Raw genomic sequence first — 20,589 nt, forward strand, 5'->3', positions numbered from 1 at the left:
AGACATTCTGAAAAAGAAAAATGAAATTGGAGGAATCACACTACCTGACTTCAAAACATACTACAAAGCTAAACTAGTGAAAACGACATGTATCTCTCGAGAGAATTGGTGTGGCTCCCAATGTGTTAGGGTAGTCAAGTATGTCAAGCCCTTAATATTGTTGCAAGTATCTCTGAATATAGTTCTTCAAGTAATGAAGATTGATTGTCATGATGGGCCCTGAGGGGAGGGGAAAGAGTTGTTGAATAGATGGAATCAGTGTAATTGTGGGGCAATGGAAGTATTCCACAAGATCATGCAATGATGGATATAGGACATGTTAAAGTAAATCAAAAATGTATAAAAATCTGTAGGCTAAAATGTAAACCATAAGATAAAATATAAGATAACTAAAAATTTAGAAAATTGTATAATCTATACCATAAACCATAATGTAAACCAAATGAAACCATGTTTAAACACTATTGTCTCAACATCTGTACATCAGTTGCATCAAATAAAATATGAAAATGTGAAAAGATCATTGCTGGAGAAGGACAGAGTGAAGTTGGATATGTGGGAGTATTGAATATTGTATATGTGAATTACTGTGCTGTAAAACTTTTGTGAGTGCAAACTTAATAAGTAGAAAAATAAAGAAAAGAAAGAATGTAGATACTGAGGAATAAATGGAAGAAATTGCTTTGCCACTGTATATAGAGGGTAACACTTATAGCAATGATGAAAGGCAAAATGTCAAAAACAAAGCTTTTTCATGTTTTCATTTTTTGATCCCCCAATGTATTTTTACTTTATTTAATTTTTCTAAATTAGTATGTATCGTAAATCTAACCTTTAAACCCATCACTTTATTTCATTTTACTATTAACGGAACCTGGCAATATATTAGGTTTCAATTTTAAAGACATTTCATCACACAGAGAGGTTCAACAATGGCAGGGAAGGAACACTGATGTGGGGTATTATTGATAAGGGACACATGGTTGGGAAGGAGTTCTCCAGGACATGTATACAGGGAACATAAAATGTTTGGATATTTTCATAGTGGTTTTAGTTAAAAACACCAACTGAGGGAGTGCTGAGTTCCTAGCCAGGGGAGCTCTATTACATTTCTGAATGGAATAGCAACAATCCTCTAAGTACAATGGCAAAGACCAATAAAGACAGATGGTCCAACAATGAGCCTTTGATGCTGATGGCTATGATAATGAGCCTGTGTGCCTGAAATATGAACTAGGCCTATAGCTGTGGGGTGCCTGTTACCTCCTGAGAACCTCCCTGTTGCTCAAATGAGGCCTCTCTCTAAGCCAAACTCAGAATCTAAATGCTTTACCTCCCCCCCAGCATGGGGCAAGACTCCCAGGGATGAGGCTCCCTGGTGCTGAGGGATTACTTCCAAGCACCAGCTGATGCTGTAACTAGAAAAAAACCTTGAATAAATGGGTCAACTAGGACCAGCAGAATATCTCAGCCTTCATGTAATATCAGGTGCTAAAACCTGCTTTATGACTTTGGATAAAAGGGAGAAATAGAAAGGACAAATGATTTTATATGGCTATGAGTCTCCAAAAAAGAACTGGAGGTCATCAGTGGGGTAATATTTATGCATGCCTCAGCAGGGTACCAGAGACAGCCAAAGTAGATGGAAGCCCAGGTACTGGTTCTCCTGAGGGCTCCGAGACCCACAGGTTCTAAGGTCATGGCAGTTGGGTCTGGATTTCAAGACCATGTCAGTTGGCCCCACTTTGGAGTTTGTGTTCCTGAGTGTGATGGAGTTGGACTCAGATATGACTTTTCTACACATGCCTCTTCTGTTACTTTTACTGGACCTGCGATTGGTGCTGGATTGGTGTATACTCAGGAGACCTGGATCTCTTGACTGTCCATGTGACAGCCAGGCCCTGAGTCTCAGCAGACTTGCAACTTCTACCATCTGGTTTATGGGACTTGCTCTGGCCAGCTAACAGAAAGGTGAAAGTTTACCAGCACACCAGGGAGCCAAGAGTGCCCACAACTGTAAGAAGGAGAATTGCATCTACCATTCATGTGCAATCAAAGCCCCCTCTTAATATAGAAGGTGAGTGGACATAACCATCCCAGGGTCTACAGGATGGAGGAATAAAGTATGGATTAGAGTGGACTTACTGATATTCTACTATGGAACTATTGTGATTAGTAATGGAAGAAATTGTAGCATTGATGTGGAGAATGTGGCCACGGGAGCTGCTGAGAGTAGGGAGAGAGAAGAGATATGATGTGGGCCATTTTCAGGACTTGGAGTAGTCCTGGATGGTACTGCAGGGACAGATGCTGGACATTGTATGTTCTGCCATGGCCCACTGGGTGGACTGGGGGAGAGTGTAAACTACAATGTAAACCACTATCCTTGTGGTGCAGCAGTGCTCCAAAATGTATTCACCAAATGCAATGAATGTGCCACGATGATGAAAGAAGTTGTTGATGTGGGAGGAGTGGGGTGTGGGGGGTAGGGGATATATGGGGACCTCATATGTTTCAAATGTAACATTAAAAAAGAAAATCCTTTGGGCAAATAAAAATAAAAGTAATTGAAATGGTTACAAAAAATAAAATAAAATGTTTTATTCTGCGAAAAATTGCAATATCCCCTATAGAGTCTGCTCTAATAGCCTGGGCATAGAATATGGATGGCCAGCTTCAAAGCTATAGCCTAACCAGAAGTGTCATTACTGGAAGTTAATATTTGTTGCTCTCAGCAACAATACTTATTATTTTTGTTAACTGCATCTTAATCTGGTCTTAGCTAACTGACACAATGTCAAAAATGTTCCAAAGTATTTGTTCCAATATATACACACTCCAGCAATGTATTAATATTTCCATTCTCCAAATTCTCCCATGCAATTTGTATATCCATATTAATTTGTACTTTAAAAAATTTCCTTCAAAACTAATTGTACAAATATACTGTTATGTATAAAATATTTGTGTTTTTTTAATACTTTTCAGACTTTACATATTGTATTTATTTTCATGTAGTTTTCTTCTTCTTGCATTTGAATTTTTGCAACTATAGTTATTTATAAAGTCTGAAAACTTTATTTTCTATTATATTCCTTCCTAATTGCACCTTTTTCTTCCTTCATATAAATATGCAGATATACATACACATGGTCATATCATTTTCATATACCTTCTAATTTTTTGAATTGGAGTACTTTACAATAGACTATATTTATATGAAAAAAAGTTTTCATTGGTGTGTGAGATGTGTAGATATGTTTCATTTGTGTATGTATATTCATAAGCCAAAAGGTCCTAAGCAAATTTTATGTAATAGGACTGTGCCATGATTATGGATTTCTTGTGATTTGTTGTATATTGAAGGAATTCATGTCTGATGAAATGTTATAAATGAACCAGTAAACTGGGAAAAATGACTTTCATTTAAGGGTGGAGAAATCACATGAATTTCCCAAAAATACCCACTAAGATAGGCTCATAAAAACAGAATCAAAAACAAAAATTAAATGAATAAACTAGTATTCCAACTTTTCTTCCCTATGGCAATATCTGTTACTCTTCAGATTTAGAATACATGTCAAATGTTCTTATGGAAGGATGAGGTGTTTTTCTCCTAAAGTTTCTTGTCTGCTCTTGCCACATCTTTGCTTAGTCATTTCAATTATTCTTCTTCCAAACATTTCTTTGTCTCACACCTACTTGCCTTTTGATTTCTACATTTTATGCATTTTCACCACTTCTGACCATTAAACTTCCCTAATTCATTGGAAAAAATTTTCATATCAGCCAGAAAAAAACAAAACTGTTCCATTACTAAAACCACAACACATGTCTAGAATAGGTAGATAGAAAGCTGATGGATGAATAGACAGATGCAATAGACATATCTTAAGAATATAGTATTAGTATTGGTCTTTATGCTTTCAGGCTTTTATAACTAGCATGAGGTTAAATTTTATTGTTCTATATCTATGTAGCCATTTTAAATTAGTAAAATAGAAAATAGAGATGCAAAAATGTGGATACTTGAAAACTTAAATAATGAACTTTTATTTTTAATTTGAAAATCATCAATTTTCAAAATTAAGGATATAAATTAATTGGTCTTCACTACAGCAATATCAAGAGTGACAGTGACTAGCCTAGGTATAGAAAGTCTTGGTAGAGAATAAGTCTCTGTCATTATACATAGAAGTAAAAACTGAACATTTTGTAAATGTCTTTTCCATACTCCTAAACAACCTAGAGTTAATATTGTTCAATTCTTTGTGTTTTTAATAAATATAGTGGGGGATATTTTCCCCATTTTATTCCTTTAATTTCATTTTCTATCATATAAATGCAGATTGTATTACTCTCTAAAATTCCTAATAATATTGTCACTGAACTGACACAGAAATACCTCATACAATAAAATAAACTAAATGTTCATATGCTAAGCATGGCATCTTTATTATTTACCTCTATTTTCCACTAACTAATTACCTACTTACTATCCACTCTTTAAATCCCTGTGGGTTTTCCCCTCCCTTTTGTCATTTGAAAACCACAGTTCTGACAAATATTATATAACATAATCCAAAATTTAGAATCAAAAGTATACTGATATATTTGTTATACAGGAAAACTTCCATGTCAATGAATACATATAAATATCACCATTTATATGCACAATTTACTAATGAATAGTCTCAAAAAGATTGAGTAAAAACTTTACATTTCAAAGACATGTAGCTAAAAAAGCTTTGACTCAGACTAAGGCTGAATGATAAAAGGTCCAAATTCTTTCAAATTCCACACTACGCCTCTTTGATTTCACTAGAATTATTCAAAATAGTGATAACTAATTGTTCCTACCATGCCATTCATCATGCAGAGTGATCTACATTTAACAATTTCTGCCTTTTCTCAGCATTCTTCAATGATCCATTTTATTTCATGGCTTTCCTCTTATTTTCTGAGTTACCTTTCCTTTGAATTTATTTCTTATAACTCATCAGAAATTTTCCAGAAACCTTAGTATTTCTAATTTTTTGATTGTCCTATGTGCGCATAGCCGCTTCTCATATTTAGCATGTGCTAAAATTTTTTATTAAATATCTGCTTGCCAAAAAACAGAATCTTTTTGAATATCTTTCTCAATAATTTCAAGTAGTTAATAAACTTATATTTATACTTTGAATATTCTTACCATGAATTTGTCCCTATTTATTTTAACCAATCTTTTCCAAAATTTCTCTTCCTAGTGTGTCAAGTCAAAATTCTAAGGCTACTTTGTCCAAATATTATCCTTATCCTTACTTCTTTCCACCTTATCTCATGCTAATTTTCAACTCTCACACTTTTCATACATTTTAACATTCTACCCAATGCTTTTACCTACAGAAAACTTATACTGTAGATAATTTTTTAAATTTGTCCTTTTGATACACTTAATTACTTTTCCCTTTCTATGCATTTCATCACAATCAATATAAAAAGTCAGCATGTATACATCATATTGATAATTTTCATACTGTAAATCATACCTTTCCCTAAGAGGCTCTTACCAGTTAAATCAGGTTAGTAGCCTGAATGATTAATTACAGGATCTCACACATCTTTTTCCATCATCCACCTTTTCTCACATTAATCACAGTTATTTACCAGGTTGACATGGATTTTCTAGAGGATTTTAGGAAATACACATTTTCTCCAGACCTGTGTTCATGTGTAACCAGCCCCCATTGTTTACATATTGCATTACATGCTGAAAGGCTGAAATTAAGTTACTTTGAAAAATCTATGGATAATCTATTATTTTGTACATATCTTCATTCTTACACTATATGAAACATAATCTCTCATCCCTGTGAATTCATAATTCTGAAATTACATCTAGAAAATTTTTACCTTTAATGCACAGGGACACTGTCCTAATTATGACATTTTTCACATGATTCCATTAAGGTAAATCAGGCCCTTATAAATAGTTGAAAAAAACTTATGTTCTCAAACAACCTAAAATATCACAAAAATGTTCTACCTCTTTAACAATTGGTTTAAAAACCAGCATACTAATGGAAGAAACTATAGCATTGATTTGGAGAAATTGGCCAAGGTAGCTGCTGAGGGCAGGAGAGAGAAGTAGAGATGAGATGAGGGGGGCATTTTTGGGACTTGGAGTTGTCCTAAATGATATTGCAGGAACAGATACTGGACATTATATATCCTGCCATAACCCATTGAATGTACTGAGGGAGAGTGTAAACTCAAATCTATGCAGTGCAGCAATGCTCCAAAATGTATTCACAAAATGCAATAAATGTGCCACAATGATGAAAGATGTTGATGTGGGAGGAGTGTGGGGGTGGGGGTGGGGTATGTGGGAATCTCTTATATTTCTTAATGTAACATTTTTTGTGATTTTTGTATCTTTAAAAAAAGAAAATTTAATTAAAAAGAAATATATAAACCAGATACTGCTCTGAGAGATAAGATTTTGGTCCCTGCAAACCAGGGGAATACTGTGTATACCCCAGGAGGATGTGGAGCAGAGAGAAAGAAGCTAAAGCTAAAAGTGTGAGTTACCAGGAAGAGTTACTATCCCCCACCCTCAAGGCAAACAACCTAGAAAAAATGTATGCCTCACTGCAGCCAACTTAGAGGGAAACAGTTTCCTCCCTGGAGAAAAGGAAGCATGTGGTGGAAGGTGGAGAGTGATTTCTCTTCAGTGAATTTAGAAAATAGAGCCTGCTTTGAATGTTGACTCTGATCAGACAAAAATCACAGGCAAATATAAGTTGAAAAATCAGCTACGCTGAAAGATTTTTGATGAGCACCATCTGCTGGCCTGGTGGAGACTGTGAGGTGAAAAACTGCTTTTAGGTGTATCTTATTCTAGTTGCAATGTTCTTGTTTCCACCACAATAATGAGTTCCTGGTCCTGTTTTGAGAAATGAATCTGGGCACTATTAAAGATGTAGCATAAATTGATTAAAAATCAAAGAATAACCGTGAATCAAAACCACTGGACAAGAAAAAAAAACCTTCAAAGCAAATTCACCAAAATATTCAGATGCCTAGACATCAGCAAAAATTAAAAACCATATTAAGAAATAGGAAGATATAACCCAGCCAAAGGAAAAACCAAAATTCCTCTTGAGACACAGGACTTAAGACAATTAATCAATGATAATCACACAGATATCCTGTATCAATTCAAGGTTTTGAAGGAAAATATGATTAAAGAGATAAAAAAATTTAAGAAGACACTGCTTGATTATGAAGAGCAAATTGAAAGCCTTTAAAGAGAAGTAACAGAGCTTATGGGAATGAAAGGCATAATGGATGAGATTTTTAAAAATATAGATGAATATAAAGTAGATTTGAATTAATGGAGGACAGAATTAGTAAAACTAAGTAGAGAATATCTGAACTTTAAAAGACAGAACAGTAAGAGAAAATTTGTGAGATGAAGGGATAAGATCCATTTTGACTACCAGTCAAAATCCTTTTCCTAACAAAACTGTCCTTCAAAAATTAGGGTGATTTTAGTCTCCATAGACAAATAAAAATTAAGAGAGTATGTTTACAAAATACCAGATTTTCAAGAGATACTAAAGGGACTGCTATGTCCTGAAAGGAAAAACTTGGGTGAGAGACTTGGAAAGGAGTGCAGAAATGAAGTTTATTAGTAAGTGTAATTTTGAGGGCAAGAAGACAGACAATTGTAAGAAATGACAGCAGGAAGCCAAAGGATAAAATGGATGAAGCAAGTAATGCCTTTTAGCTATTATATTGACTATTAGTGCATTGAATTACCCAATCAAATGACATGGACTGTCTAAATGAATGAAACATTTGAGCCATCTATATGCTGTCTACAAGAGAGTTACCTCAGATGGAAGGACACAATCAGGTTGAAAGTGAATTTGGGAAAAGTTAAAACATGCAAATAGTAAGCAAAATGTCCTACATTAGCAATATTAATATACAAAATAGATTTATATGCAAAACTATTATTGCTGTAGAATTTGAGAGGTTTAATTATTTGAGTATAGAGAGGCCAGGACTCAGGAATGATTTTGAGAAGGAAAAATGGTTTATTGATGGCTGGCCAGACTCAGGAACTTTCTGTTTCAATCCCGAGCCCTGAACAAGATTTTTTAGTCCCTTTTATACAGAGAGGAAAGGCCAAATGGTTTTTTTGTTTCAGTTTTCAATAGGCTTGAATTAGCATATATTTCCACATCTTAGGTAAGCTTTTAGCATGGACCTCAGGCATTTGATAAGCTTTTAGCATATTTGGTTTGCATTTCTCCTGAATACTTAAAGTTTATAGACCTTGCATTGTTAAACTGTTTCCTGCTCACCAAGGGCAGGACTGCAACCTTTCATCATCCCACACCCACAAGTCACAGTTTAGGCTATCTCTGAAGAGACAAAGAGCCTCCCACCCATAGCCCACATCATTTCTCCCCTTTGCCAAAGTTTAACTTGCTAAGCTTTGGCATAATTATTGTTGGAGCTATGAGGTGGATGGCTGTTTGTTGTTTTGATTGATTATTTATCAATCTTTAGTGTAGCATCCAGGACTGTTTTTAAAAGTTTAGAAGTTTTTATTCTGGACAGCAGAATCCTGGGGTGGGGGCCTCCTGCAGTCATCCTGCAGCCACCGGCGCTCACATGGATTTCCAGTCATGTTCCAGATCCATCTATTAATTTTATTTTATCCTTGAAGAGTTTACACCTTTAATTTAAAAGGGGTGCTGAAGGGAGATGGATTTTTTTTTTGTAACTGCTTCCTGCTGGCCATGGGCTGTAGTCATTGCCTAATAAGGTATAAAACTCTTAATTATTCTAACTGGAGGAAGATGGATCTGGCATTCTGTACAAAGTTGGATGAGTTTTCATATGGTTAATAAGATGTTCACTCTGAAAGAAACAAACTTAATTAAAAATTTGGAATACTTGTTTTTAAAAGAGGACATTGGATTACAGAGGTAGACAAGTTTAGGTGCCTATAAAGATGGCACTCCTTCTTAAAAGCTTGTGGGAACAACATATATATATATTTTTAATTTATTCATCTTTAGAGAGAAATTGCAACAGACACTTAGCTTTGTCTGAAGACGCATTCCAAGCTGTTCAATGATTGGCACTTATTCTCTCCATCAAATGTTCCTGGTCAACTGGCACTCCTTGGGCAACTGGCTTCACTCAGGATTAGAACACTAAGTTGGAAATTCTCTTAGTTTTCACCTGTGGAAGTGATAAGAACTACAGAATAAAGGTATTTTTACACCTTGGTTTTGATTGTGCAATTTTTAGCAATTTTGACTTGTTCAATAGGTGACTCACCATCAGCAAGCAAGCCTCACCTTTACTACACAGCAGAGTACAGTAGAATATAGTAAGTTGACTGAGACTGGCTGAGACTGCCACCTTATTCTATAGACATGTTTATTAACTGTTTAGAAAATGATTTTACCAGGAATTTAACATGTTTAATATACTTTGCACTTGATCCAAAATAGAAAAGATAACATTATAATTATTAGGCATATATTTAGTACAGGATAAAAGTACAGCACTTAGTATTAACTAATGTATTACTTAATGCATAGGGATTCAAAGTTGCAATTATTAGTTTTGAGTTTCAGGTTTGTAATACTTTACATGTTATTTCTCCATGAGAGCAGGCCATAATGCCAATTGTGTTTAAGTTTTACTTACAGTATCCTGGTATCATGGCTCCACTTAGCATGTTCTTCAACGCAGTGAGCAAGTCACAGCATCCTTGATCTTAGAGAGATTTTCCAGTATTCTACTAGCCTGGTGAACAGTGCCAGTCTGGAGGCGATATCCATTGTACTCTTGGCTGTACCGAGTCATTATTGTCTGCTGCAGGAGCTTGAAATTGCAACGTAGTTCCCAGTGACTTCAGGAGCAGAACCAGAGGCTGATATAGCAAATATTTTTAATTAAGGGGTCAGTGACCAGTCTAGCCAATAACTCACATTGAGAGGCAAAATGCAATGTATACAGGGCCTGGTTTGAATGCACAAAATATTTTGATAATGTTAAAGTTTATTCCTTGTTTTTATATATAAATTTTAAACAATTTAATGCAACATATCATATATTAAATGACTTTACTTACACAATTTTACCATGAAGATAACAGTAGGTACTTTACTTGAGTAATAGAGGAAAAAAATTATTTTTCATTATTAAAATGAAAACAGAATATTTCCAATAGAATCAAGATAACTTTTTATTACCATTTACTTAAATGTGTATTTTGCAGTGGCCTTCAGACAGGTTTTATTATCACAAAGTTATTTCTGCTGCTAATACTAATCTTAAGTTTTTTAGTTAACAATGACTTCTAGAACTAGAACTATTTAAACATTTTCAGTTTGGAAGATGTTTTACAAACTCTTTATAATTGACTATAACCACATTGACTAGCCACCTCATGTTTAAATAAACTTACTAAATTACAATTACCAATGAAAGAAATTTACTCTATTTAAGAGAGCCTATCTACAATCTTTTTCCTTTAGCCTAATTTCACCAATGTGAACTTACAATTTTCATTACTCTAAAGATTTCATACATATAATGTTAATTTAGTTTATAAATTAACTATGGGAGATTACACTCAATTAAATAAAATTGAAACCATAGTTTATGCAAGGAATGTTCTCTTTTTCCCTTACAGGAAGCTAAAAACTTCTTTTCTTTGTTTAAGTTATGAAAATTAATAATTTAAAAGCATACTGACTACCAGGTTTTAAAACACATTACACAATTACTTAATTTTTAAAATCATAACCCAGGAAAGATCTCTCCATAGTTTTTATGGACTTTCCTTTACTTACTGAAATTTGTTAATAGAGCCACTAATTACCTTTATTTTGTTGGAAAGAAATCTTCTGGAGAAAATAAGGCTCACCAGATTGTGGAAAAGAAAATAATTTCTTTTCAATCTTGCAAGAAGGGGCACAGAGCCAGATATGGCTGGTGCCCTGAACAAAGAAAAATGACACAATTTATACTCCTAAGCCTAGCACGCAAACTTTTCCTCTGTTTTTCCATAGATTGGATACTTCAGAAGTTACAGCTTATCTGAGATTTAACTTTCCCATGCAAAAGTTTGTGATTTAACTGATTCCTCTATCACATTCCAACCATTTTAGTTTTTACCTGCTCCCCTTTGTCAAATAAGGAATAGAATTTAGTGCTGAAATGGCACTCACTTAGCTCCATCTTGGGCATCCTTCCACTGCCCATAGGACTGGCCTAAACTGGTCTCCTCCACTGCTGTCCAACCCGGGAGTGGGAGACTGTGACAGCAGGCCACCAGGTTACACCAATCAATATTTTTTTTTCTTTTATGTGAAACCTAACCTAATCTTTGTTTGTTTGTTTGTTACAGTTTATGGCTGACAAAAGGTTTAAACTGGGAAATTACCAGGCAAACTGATTCTTAATTCCCTAGCTTAGTAGATAGGTTTAATCTGCCACATCTAGTCTTGCCTTTAAAGCTCTTGCAAAGAGGAGGCCCTTTCCCAATTGTTTTTATAATCAGATTTCTATGACTTTTTCATCCTGCTTAGTTTAATTTGGGCTTTAAGAATATTTATTTACATATATAACTGCATATTTAATTAACAATTTGAATAGAGCTTTTTTAAGAATTTTCATTTGTTAATTTGATATTATTATCCTAATGTATGAAGACATACACTGAGCAAATGAACAGACACAAAGAGTTAGACACAGAAACAAAACTGATTGATATTACTTATAATTTGCATTATTTTATATACTGTTTAGCTTAATTTGGGGTCCTGAAATATATATTACTTATAACTGCATATTTAACCTCAACAATTTGAGCAAATAGGCAGACATGAATAGTTTGACACAACAACATGACTTTAGTTACTTTAAACTTATAATTTTTACAAAGCAAGTGTGACTGCAAAACATTTCAGAGACTCTTGAAACTTTTTAATTTGCACTATGACTGTGCAGTTTTACACTATGATGATGCAGTTTTACACAAGAGTTTTCTTTCTTAATTAATGGATTGTAACTAAAATGTTTTCAATGCTTTAGCACCATTTTGTTTTAGAACTTTATATTTTACTTTGAAATTAGCAGAATTTTGGATAAGCAACAAGATTAATTTTATATATATTTACTGAGGCTATTTGAACCCTCAGGGAGACAGACTGGTTTCTCTCATGAAATGCCACTCTTAGGAACACTGACTGTCAAGGCAGGGGACTTCTCCCCCTCCACCCCTCTTTTTGATTTTGGAGATAATAAAACTCCAGTGGTTATTTAACCTTATTCTATCAGGCAGCAATTTATTTAGTTTACACTTGAATTCATGAGAGAAAGGGTTACTAATACCAGGACAGAAGACAGTGATGTCTCAGCTCTTTTCTGGCCTGTAGGGGCAGAAGCAATTATGAAATAACCATAGGCAAAGGCAAGGGGTGAGGTTAGGCTTGAAGTAACCATAAACAAAGGAAAGGTTAGTTTAGAATTTACACTTAAATAATAGTTTCAGGCTAAATTCACTCAGCTATCATTTCAGTTATTATCTTTTCACTGTTTTATAATATAAATGTATTTATAAATGATTTTAACTCTTAGTTACAGTTTTTATTAATTTTTTAAAACCTGTTAATTTTATAACACTTTTAAACACCTTTCATTTGACTTATAACATATTAAATGAACTTAACCATTACTTTAATTTTTCTTTTAAGGTAAAATAAATCTCTTGCAGTTAGTTTGAAATAAAAAGCTACTTTTCAGGATTTGATTTTTAGAATATAACGTTCTTTAAAAGAGAAGACCCTTTCTTTTTCAAACACTGAGGAAATGATGAGGTTAAAGCACAAGAAGCTATTTTGATAAAACAGATTTTCTTTGTATATTGATCTTACTCAATTTTAATCATAAAAATTTTCCTTCCACAAACCTTCTACACTTTCAGTATTCATTCAGGGTTTGTCCCACACTCTACTTTTTCCAATAATCAATCATTTTATCTTAGGACAAAATCATCTTTTGTTTCCTTAACAATAAAAACACATTCCATATATCCCACTACTAAGTTACCAGGCAAACTTCTTACAACATATAATTGCTATTAATACTAAACAAGCTTGTTAAAATAATGAACTTTTCTTCACTTTAAATACTTAGTAGCATGTAATACCAGAAAGTTTCTTTGGAAGCAAGTTGGCAGTGGAGGCTGGCTGCCAAATAAATTTGTTATAAAATTACCTTTTATTATTATTATTATCAATTCATTTTTTGTTTAATAATGACTTTCTGCAGTTAGCCATTTAAATACTTTAATTTAAATAATGCTTTGTTAAAACTTTTATAACTATTTATACCTTTAAGACAAATTTTACTTTCACAGAACACATTCTCTTACTTAAAGTTACTACAATACCTTCTAAGAACCTGGGCAGAATGAAATGTATTTTGGCTTTGACACCCTACCAAGGGAACTTTACTGCATTTATTCTGATTCTGCTTTTTACCCTCTTCACTTCCCCCCTTCCAGGCAGTCGGGTGCACAACAATCAAACAGGAATGTGGCTTATGAATAGAAGGTGTGGACTCACTGGAAAGGGGCAAGCCGCTCCCCCCTTTCCAGCTTTCAGGCTAAAATGGGCAGACAGAACCTACTCAAATTTGGCAACTCTCCAGGGGACCCAGCCACCCTGACTGGGGCAGCACCAATAAACTTGGTTGTGTGGTGCAGACACAGATACAGATGGCCTTCAAGCCCCGGCAAAGGGGCAGAACAGAGACAAGACAGCAGAGCATGTGCAAACATCCAGACTCCTCAGTTTTGCCCCATAATCATTTCACCCCCTTGCTAATGACAAGGGATGGTTCTAGCTCTACTGCATTCTACTTTACATAAGGACACAACTCCAACACTAGCACTGAGCTGACACAGACAGAAGCACAAAGGTCACTAATTTGACTCACAAGTTTATATATATATATTTTCACAATGGCTGCCCCCACAGCCATCACAAACTTCAGAACACTTAACATTTGGTATAAAGCAAATTTATTCACAATTTAGAACCATAACAAAAGATTTCAGCTATACTTTTTCCACTGTTTAAACTTTACACCCAGAGTAAGCTCCACTAGAAAAGCCGATCCATTTTCCTATAACCAAGTTTTTTTTTTTTTAATCTAGACCAATTTCCAGGACGTTAGGACTTGAACCTATAAACAACCCTTTATTAAAATCAAGCCTCCACTCCTTTAGTGGATATAAGACTAGTACCAGATTCTAACATGCAATTAGAAAAATCCAAAACACCAGGGCTTTTTCCCGGTTTTTCTCCAGGACATTAGGCCTCGAACCTATAAACAACCCTTCCTATTAAAATCAAGACTCCACTCCTTTAGTGGATATAAGACCAGTACCAGATTCTAACATGCAGTTAGACAAACCCAAAACACCAGGGCTTTTCCCCGGTTTTTCTCCTTTTCCCAAGCCTAGAGAGAACGGCTTCCCCCCAACTTTCTGGGGCTACTAGGGTTCTCTCGGGAGGTGATCAGCCTCCCCTTTCTAGCAATTAAAGCTAGGGCCTTCCAGACTGTGCTCACCTGGGGAGTCTTACCTTCTTCCATGTTCAGAGTTCTTTTTCGTTCCCAGAATCTTTCCCTTCAGACCTTCCATTGCCCTCGATTTTTTTCGGGAAGACTCTGGCAGAGCCCGCATCTTTTCTGGATTAAATTTAATCCAGGGGCACCCAGATTTGGGGTTCACCCGAGTCCTCCCTGCTTCCTCAGGGATTTGGAAGGGGCAGCAAAATGCTACCATCTCTGGCCTTCATTTGTTATCCCTTCGTGGTTGCCAAAAATGTTGTAGAATTTGAGAGAGGCCAGGAATCAGGAATGATTTTGAGAAGGAAAAATGGTTTATTGACAGCCAGCCGGACTCGGGAACTTTCTGTTTCAATCCCGAGCCCTGAACAAGATATTTTAGTCCCTTTTATACAGAGAGGAAAGGCCAAATGGTTTTTTTGTTTCAGTTTTCAATAGGCTTGAATTAGCATATATTTCCACATCTTAGGTAAGCTTTTAGCATGGACCTCAGGCATTCGATAAGCTTTCAGCATATTTGGTTTGCATTTCTCCTGAATACTTAAAGTATATAGACCTTGCATTGTTAAACTGTTTCCTGCTCACCAAGGGCAGGACTGCAGCCTTTTATCATCCCACACCCACAAGTCACAGATAGTTTAGGTTATCTCTGAAGAGACAAAGAGCCTCCCACCCATAGCCCACATCATTTTGAGATGAAGAAAGTGATTATTTACTAATAAAAGTGGCAATTCACCAAGAAGAAATACTTATACTAAATATTTATGCACCTAACCTGGGTGCCCCAAGAAACATGTGGCATATACTGGAAAACTGAAGGAAGAAGTAGATATCTCTACAATAACAGTTTGCCAATAGATTGCCAGATATCAACATGATGGCAGACACACCAGAAGAGAGGAAATCTTTCTGATATCTTGATTTTGGACAGTATTATCTTCAAAATCATAGCCAATAATGGTGCTATTTTAAGAATATACACACACACATGTGTATACTTATATGATGAGTAGCTGTCAAATATGAAATAACATCTGAAATATTTTTCATTAACTTTATAGTTTAATACACTTCTTTAATATGTAAGCATTGTTAGAGAATGACTGCGAGATCTAGTGGCACTTATCAAAGATGGCCTTAGCTAAGAGCTTAGGTAGTCCCTGATCCAGAAGGTACTCAACCAACAATTTGTTCATGGACATGGGTGCAGCAGAAGGTCCTCCTCATCTAGAGACACACCAGGAAGAAGGGAGTTATTTACCCTTTTTTTTTTTTTTTTTGTCCAGCTGTTCCCTAGACACACACACTGTCTCAGGCTGCCCTAAAGGGATCTTCCTGGACTCACCATATACTGACATGTCTTTCTGGAGCAGAGTCAGAAATTTCTTCCAATAGATCTGGGTGTTGCCTTGATGATAGTATTGGAGGTTAAGCTGAATGCTTGGAGCAGGGGTCAGGTTTAAGGAGGGAGTGTGGGAATGTTCCAGGTCTCCACACTGCATCATATGGAGTTTCACATGGGGAAAGGTAACATTTAACTGCCACACTGGATCACTGTGAGTTTTGAAAATTTTAGTTATGGCAGCCAGGACATCATAGCTGTATACCTGGCAGAATGCACAGAGATCTGCAATGAAGTCAGAACTCTGCAGAAAGGCTTACAAATCCATATATATTATATGAATAGCCACCTCAGTGCCTTCTCTGTAAATGATTTTCTGCAGCATCTGCCCAGTGTTCAGTCCTGAAAAAAGAAACTTTGCTTTCTGCAGGGAAACATAGATGCCATTTCTATTGGACACACTGACATCCAGTTTCTCCACATATTTGTTGTCTTTTAAGATTGCCTTTCCAAGAAGTTGAAGGTCCAAGTTGCCACTGCCAAAGAATGATGGCTCCATGCAGAAAGGATGCAGCTTGCCTGTCCAAGATTTCTGGTGCCTTCTGCAGAATTCTCTCCATCACTACGGTAGTGCAGAACCCTACCAACTGCACTGAAACATGGTAGGGAGGGCAGTGTTTCTGCTAGATGTTTCAGTGATCTAGTAATTCTGCTACAGTCTCCTCTAGTGCCACATCACTTTTGGGTAAGACATGATGGTCAACAAGGATGAGGCACCCTGCCCAGACTGGTTCAGAGCATGGTGGTCCGACATTCTGGAAGACCAAGGCATACTGGAGAATGTGAAGGAAGAAGACATTGTAACATCGTTTTTTATTTAAATGTATTTAATATTTTATATTTAAAACTGGCATAAAGACCACATCAACCTCAGGTATTTTTGCAAGGGGGAAAGCCAATGTAAGAGCAAACACAGTCAGGTCTAAGTTACAGGCTTCATTTTCCAACACAATATGTAGAGAGGTCAGGATTTCTATGGCACACTTTGACAACATTTCAGATAAACCTCCATAGTGAAGGCCAAGATGTGCCACTGCTCCTGCCTTGTTATCTGGAGAATGGACTATGCTCTGGACTCAGGTGAGTGTCAAGAGGCAGAGCTGAAGCCTGTCACATGCTGGTCTCCTTATTAATTCTTATTTAAATGTTATGTAGAATACACCATTGAAATCATCTGACTCTTGGTTCTGTTTTTTGAAAAGTTTTTGGTTACTGATTTTATATCTCTATTCATTATTTATTTTTGAATTATTTACTTCTTCATCAACAACTTTTGGTAATTTCTGTGATTCTAGGAATCTGGCCATTTTGTCAGAAATACTTAATTTTTCTGTGGGTACTATTATTCATAGTATTCTCTTAAAATGCATTTTCTTTCTATTATATCCATAGTGTTAGAAGATTGGAAAATTTTGGAAATTCAAATATTCTTTCTACTTTTGTGATTCTTGTTGAAGTTTGTCAATTTGTTGAACTTCTCAAGGAGTTAGTTTTTATTTTTGTTGATTTTCTCTATTGGTTTTTACTCTCAATTTTGTTTTTCCTACTTTACTGTTTATTATTTGCTTCCTTCTCCTGGCTTTGGGTTTATTTTTTAGCTTTTATGTATACTTCCTAGAGGTGTAAACCTATATTATTGTTTAGAGAAATTACTTCTTTTTTCAAAGTTAGCATTTAAAGCTACATATTTTCTTATTTGCAATGGTTTCACTGTATTCCACATGTCTTTTTGTATTAATACTTTTGTTAGAGAATTTGTAGGTTTAAAAAATATCATGCATAACATATATAAAATTCAGAATTCCCATATATCACCCTATTATTAAGACTGCATTAGTGTAGAAAATATGTTATAATTCATGAAAGGATATTTAATAATTGTACTTTTAGCGGTAGTCCATTGTTTACAATAGGTTTAAATGTGTTGTACAGTTCTATGATTTTTCTTTTAATTTTTATTCTAGTAACATGTATTCCATAAGATTTTGCAACATAATTTATTTTTATTCATCTCCAAGTATTTTGTAATTTCCCTTGTGATCACTTCCGGGAACTTATTTTAGTGTGTTTAATTTTGATATATTTGTACATTTTCCATTTTCCTTTTATTATTGATTTCTATTTTAAAGTCAGAGAAGACACTTTGCATAATTTCAACCTTTTAAAATTTAGAGGGTCTTGTTTCCAGGCCTATCATGTTCTCTTCTGAGGAATATAGCATGGATAATTGAGTAAAATGCAAATTCTGCTGCTATTAGGTGGAGTGCTTTGTATATATTTTTCAGGTGACTATTCTTGTTTAAGTTCCCTATTTCCAGTTTGATCTTATGCCTATTGTTCAAAGTGGGATATGAAAGTCTCCAAATATTATTGTAGAAATCGCCATTTTTCAAATAAGTTCAGGAAAAATAGTTGCTCTTACTGCTTTTTTCTCCAAGAACGTACATATTTTCATAGTATCATTTTTTTTCTAATTGATTTACAGTTTTAATACAAATACAATGATGATCCTCACAATAACATATTAAACAAAATATTTATTAAGCTTGGTTGCAAAACTTTAACTTAGTACCTATATTGCTTTTACTTAGAAATAACTGGTCTTAGTACATGAGAAAAACACAAATGAAGCAAATCTAAAAAAGTTCTTGCTATGTAAGGAAATATATATGTATTTTAACTGTTTAAAAACAATAACTAATAAAAATTTTATTTTTATAATTTTATTTAATATAAAATATCATGTAGCTCTTTGAGTTACCATAAAAAATACATAATTTGAATAAGCAATTAAACAGCAAACATAATATACTTGGGTAACTATTTCATTGTCATTATGGGATAAAGTAATTCTCATATAACAGAAGAAACCTAAAAAGCAAAAACTTAACTACAGAAAATTTAATGCATAGAAAAAAGTAGGTATCACACTTAAAAATCAGTCCCTAATGAAGAAACCATTGCCCACAGTAAAAAAACACAGACATAATGTATTAATATATAGTGGGTTTCATGAGCAAATGAAACATATTTTCTATAAATTAACTAGATAGAAATCCAATTAGATATTTCACTGAATAAATAAAATGGCCATTAGTAATATGAAATAAAGAAAAACAGTTGAACTTTAATATCTATTAAAAACTGAAAATATAAACAAAATTGATAAAGAAAGGATGCCAACTTTTTTTTTTTAATTTAGGAGATTTTAAGGCCAGGTTATTGACATCTTCTTCCTTAAGGTTTGGTGTATCTTTTATCAGATTCTGCAAACCCAAACTTCTCACAAATGAATGGAGATAAACATTGGCCTATAAAATGGGGCAGGCACTTATCTGACAGGTTAAATAGACAGCATCACTTTCTTTATCCTAGGACAACTGAATCTAACTCTTATCTCCTGCTGATTTGATGACATGCACTTCCACATTTTGCTGCACTTCACTTACCCTGATCTCTGCTTGATTATGTAATTCATGTCTTTATTATTGGAATCAGGAGAAGATGTTGTTTTAAAAGTAAATCTGTTTCATTTTCCTTATAAATGAGTATGCAATTTCATGCATTGAATGTTTTGTGTGGGGCTACACATAGATATAGACAAAAGAAATAGTAAACATAATTTTAATATAGCAGGAACACTCTCTTCACTCAAAGATATTGATTTTATAGTTTATAACCTCAACATCCCTGTATTGGAATTTAAATTTTAACCAACATCCCCTCAAAGATGTGAACCCAGCTATTTTTGCATAATTTTGAATGTGACCTGCAAGTTTTAAAAATATTTGCATTGCCTGATTTATTGTAGCTGTTCCTATTACCAAAATTTGACATTCATTTAGTGACCCTAGAAGTGCTGCAGTTCTAAATGACTGGAGAAGTTGTTTTTCCTAAGATTAATAGCAAAGGCAGAGATTTCTGGAAAGCAGAAAGAAGAAAATAATTATAAAAAAGAGAAAGCCTAAGAGAACACCGGGACACAATCAAGTATACCTATGCATATTTTTGGGGAGTACTAGGAGAAGAAACAGAAAAATGATGAATGAATATCAAAAGAAATAATGACAGAGAACTTATCAAAGTTATCAAAAGGCATAAATATGCACATCCAAGAAACTTAAGGATCACCAAAAAAAATAAACATAAGAAAAATATACCATGTCATATATTGATCACACTATTAAATGCAAAGATAAGGAGAGATTTCTGAAAGCTACAAGAGAAAGGCAACATGTTATGTAAAATGGAGTCCCAGTTAGACTGTGTACCAATTTCTCATCAGAAGTCATGGAAGCAAGTAGGCAATGGGTTGAAATACTTTTTAAGGGCTGAATGAAAACTAATGTCAATGAGGAATTCTGAATTGGATGAGCTTACATTTTTTCAAAAATAAGGAAGACTAAGAAGTTCCCAGATAAAAAGAAACTGAAACAGTTAATCACCACTAGACCTGCCCTATAAGCATAAGCCATAGTAAAGAGCGTTCTTCATGCTTAAAAGAAAGAATACTGATGGGAAACGGACTT

The 20,589-nt window shown here is 34.5% G+C and overlaps 1 pseudogene; it reads right to left on the reverse strand.

Annotated features, from left to right (window-relative positions):
- Positions 1-15,770: 15,770 nt before the first annotated feature.
- Positions 15,771-17,055, reverse strand: LOC101418815 (exopolyphosphatase PRUNE1 pseudogene; annotated as a pseudogene).
- Positions 17,056-20,589: the final 3,534 nt, after the last annotated feature.

This window comes from Dasypus novemcinctus, chromosome 22 (assembly GCF_030445035.2).
Source record: "Dasypus novemcinctus isolate mDasNov1 chromosome 22, mDasNov1.1.hap2, whole genome shotgun sequence".
In the NCBI taxonomy this organism is placed as follows: domain Eukaryota; kingdom Metazoa; phylum Chordata; class Mammalia; order Cingulata; family Dasypodidae; genus Dasypus; species Dasypus novemcinctus.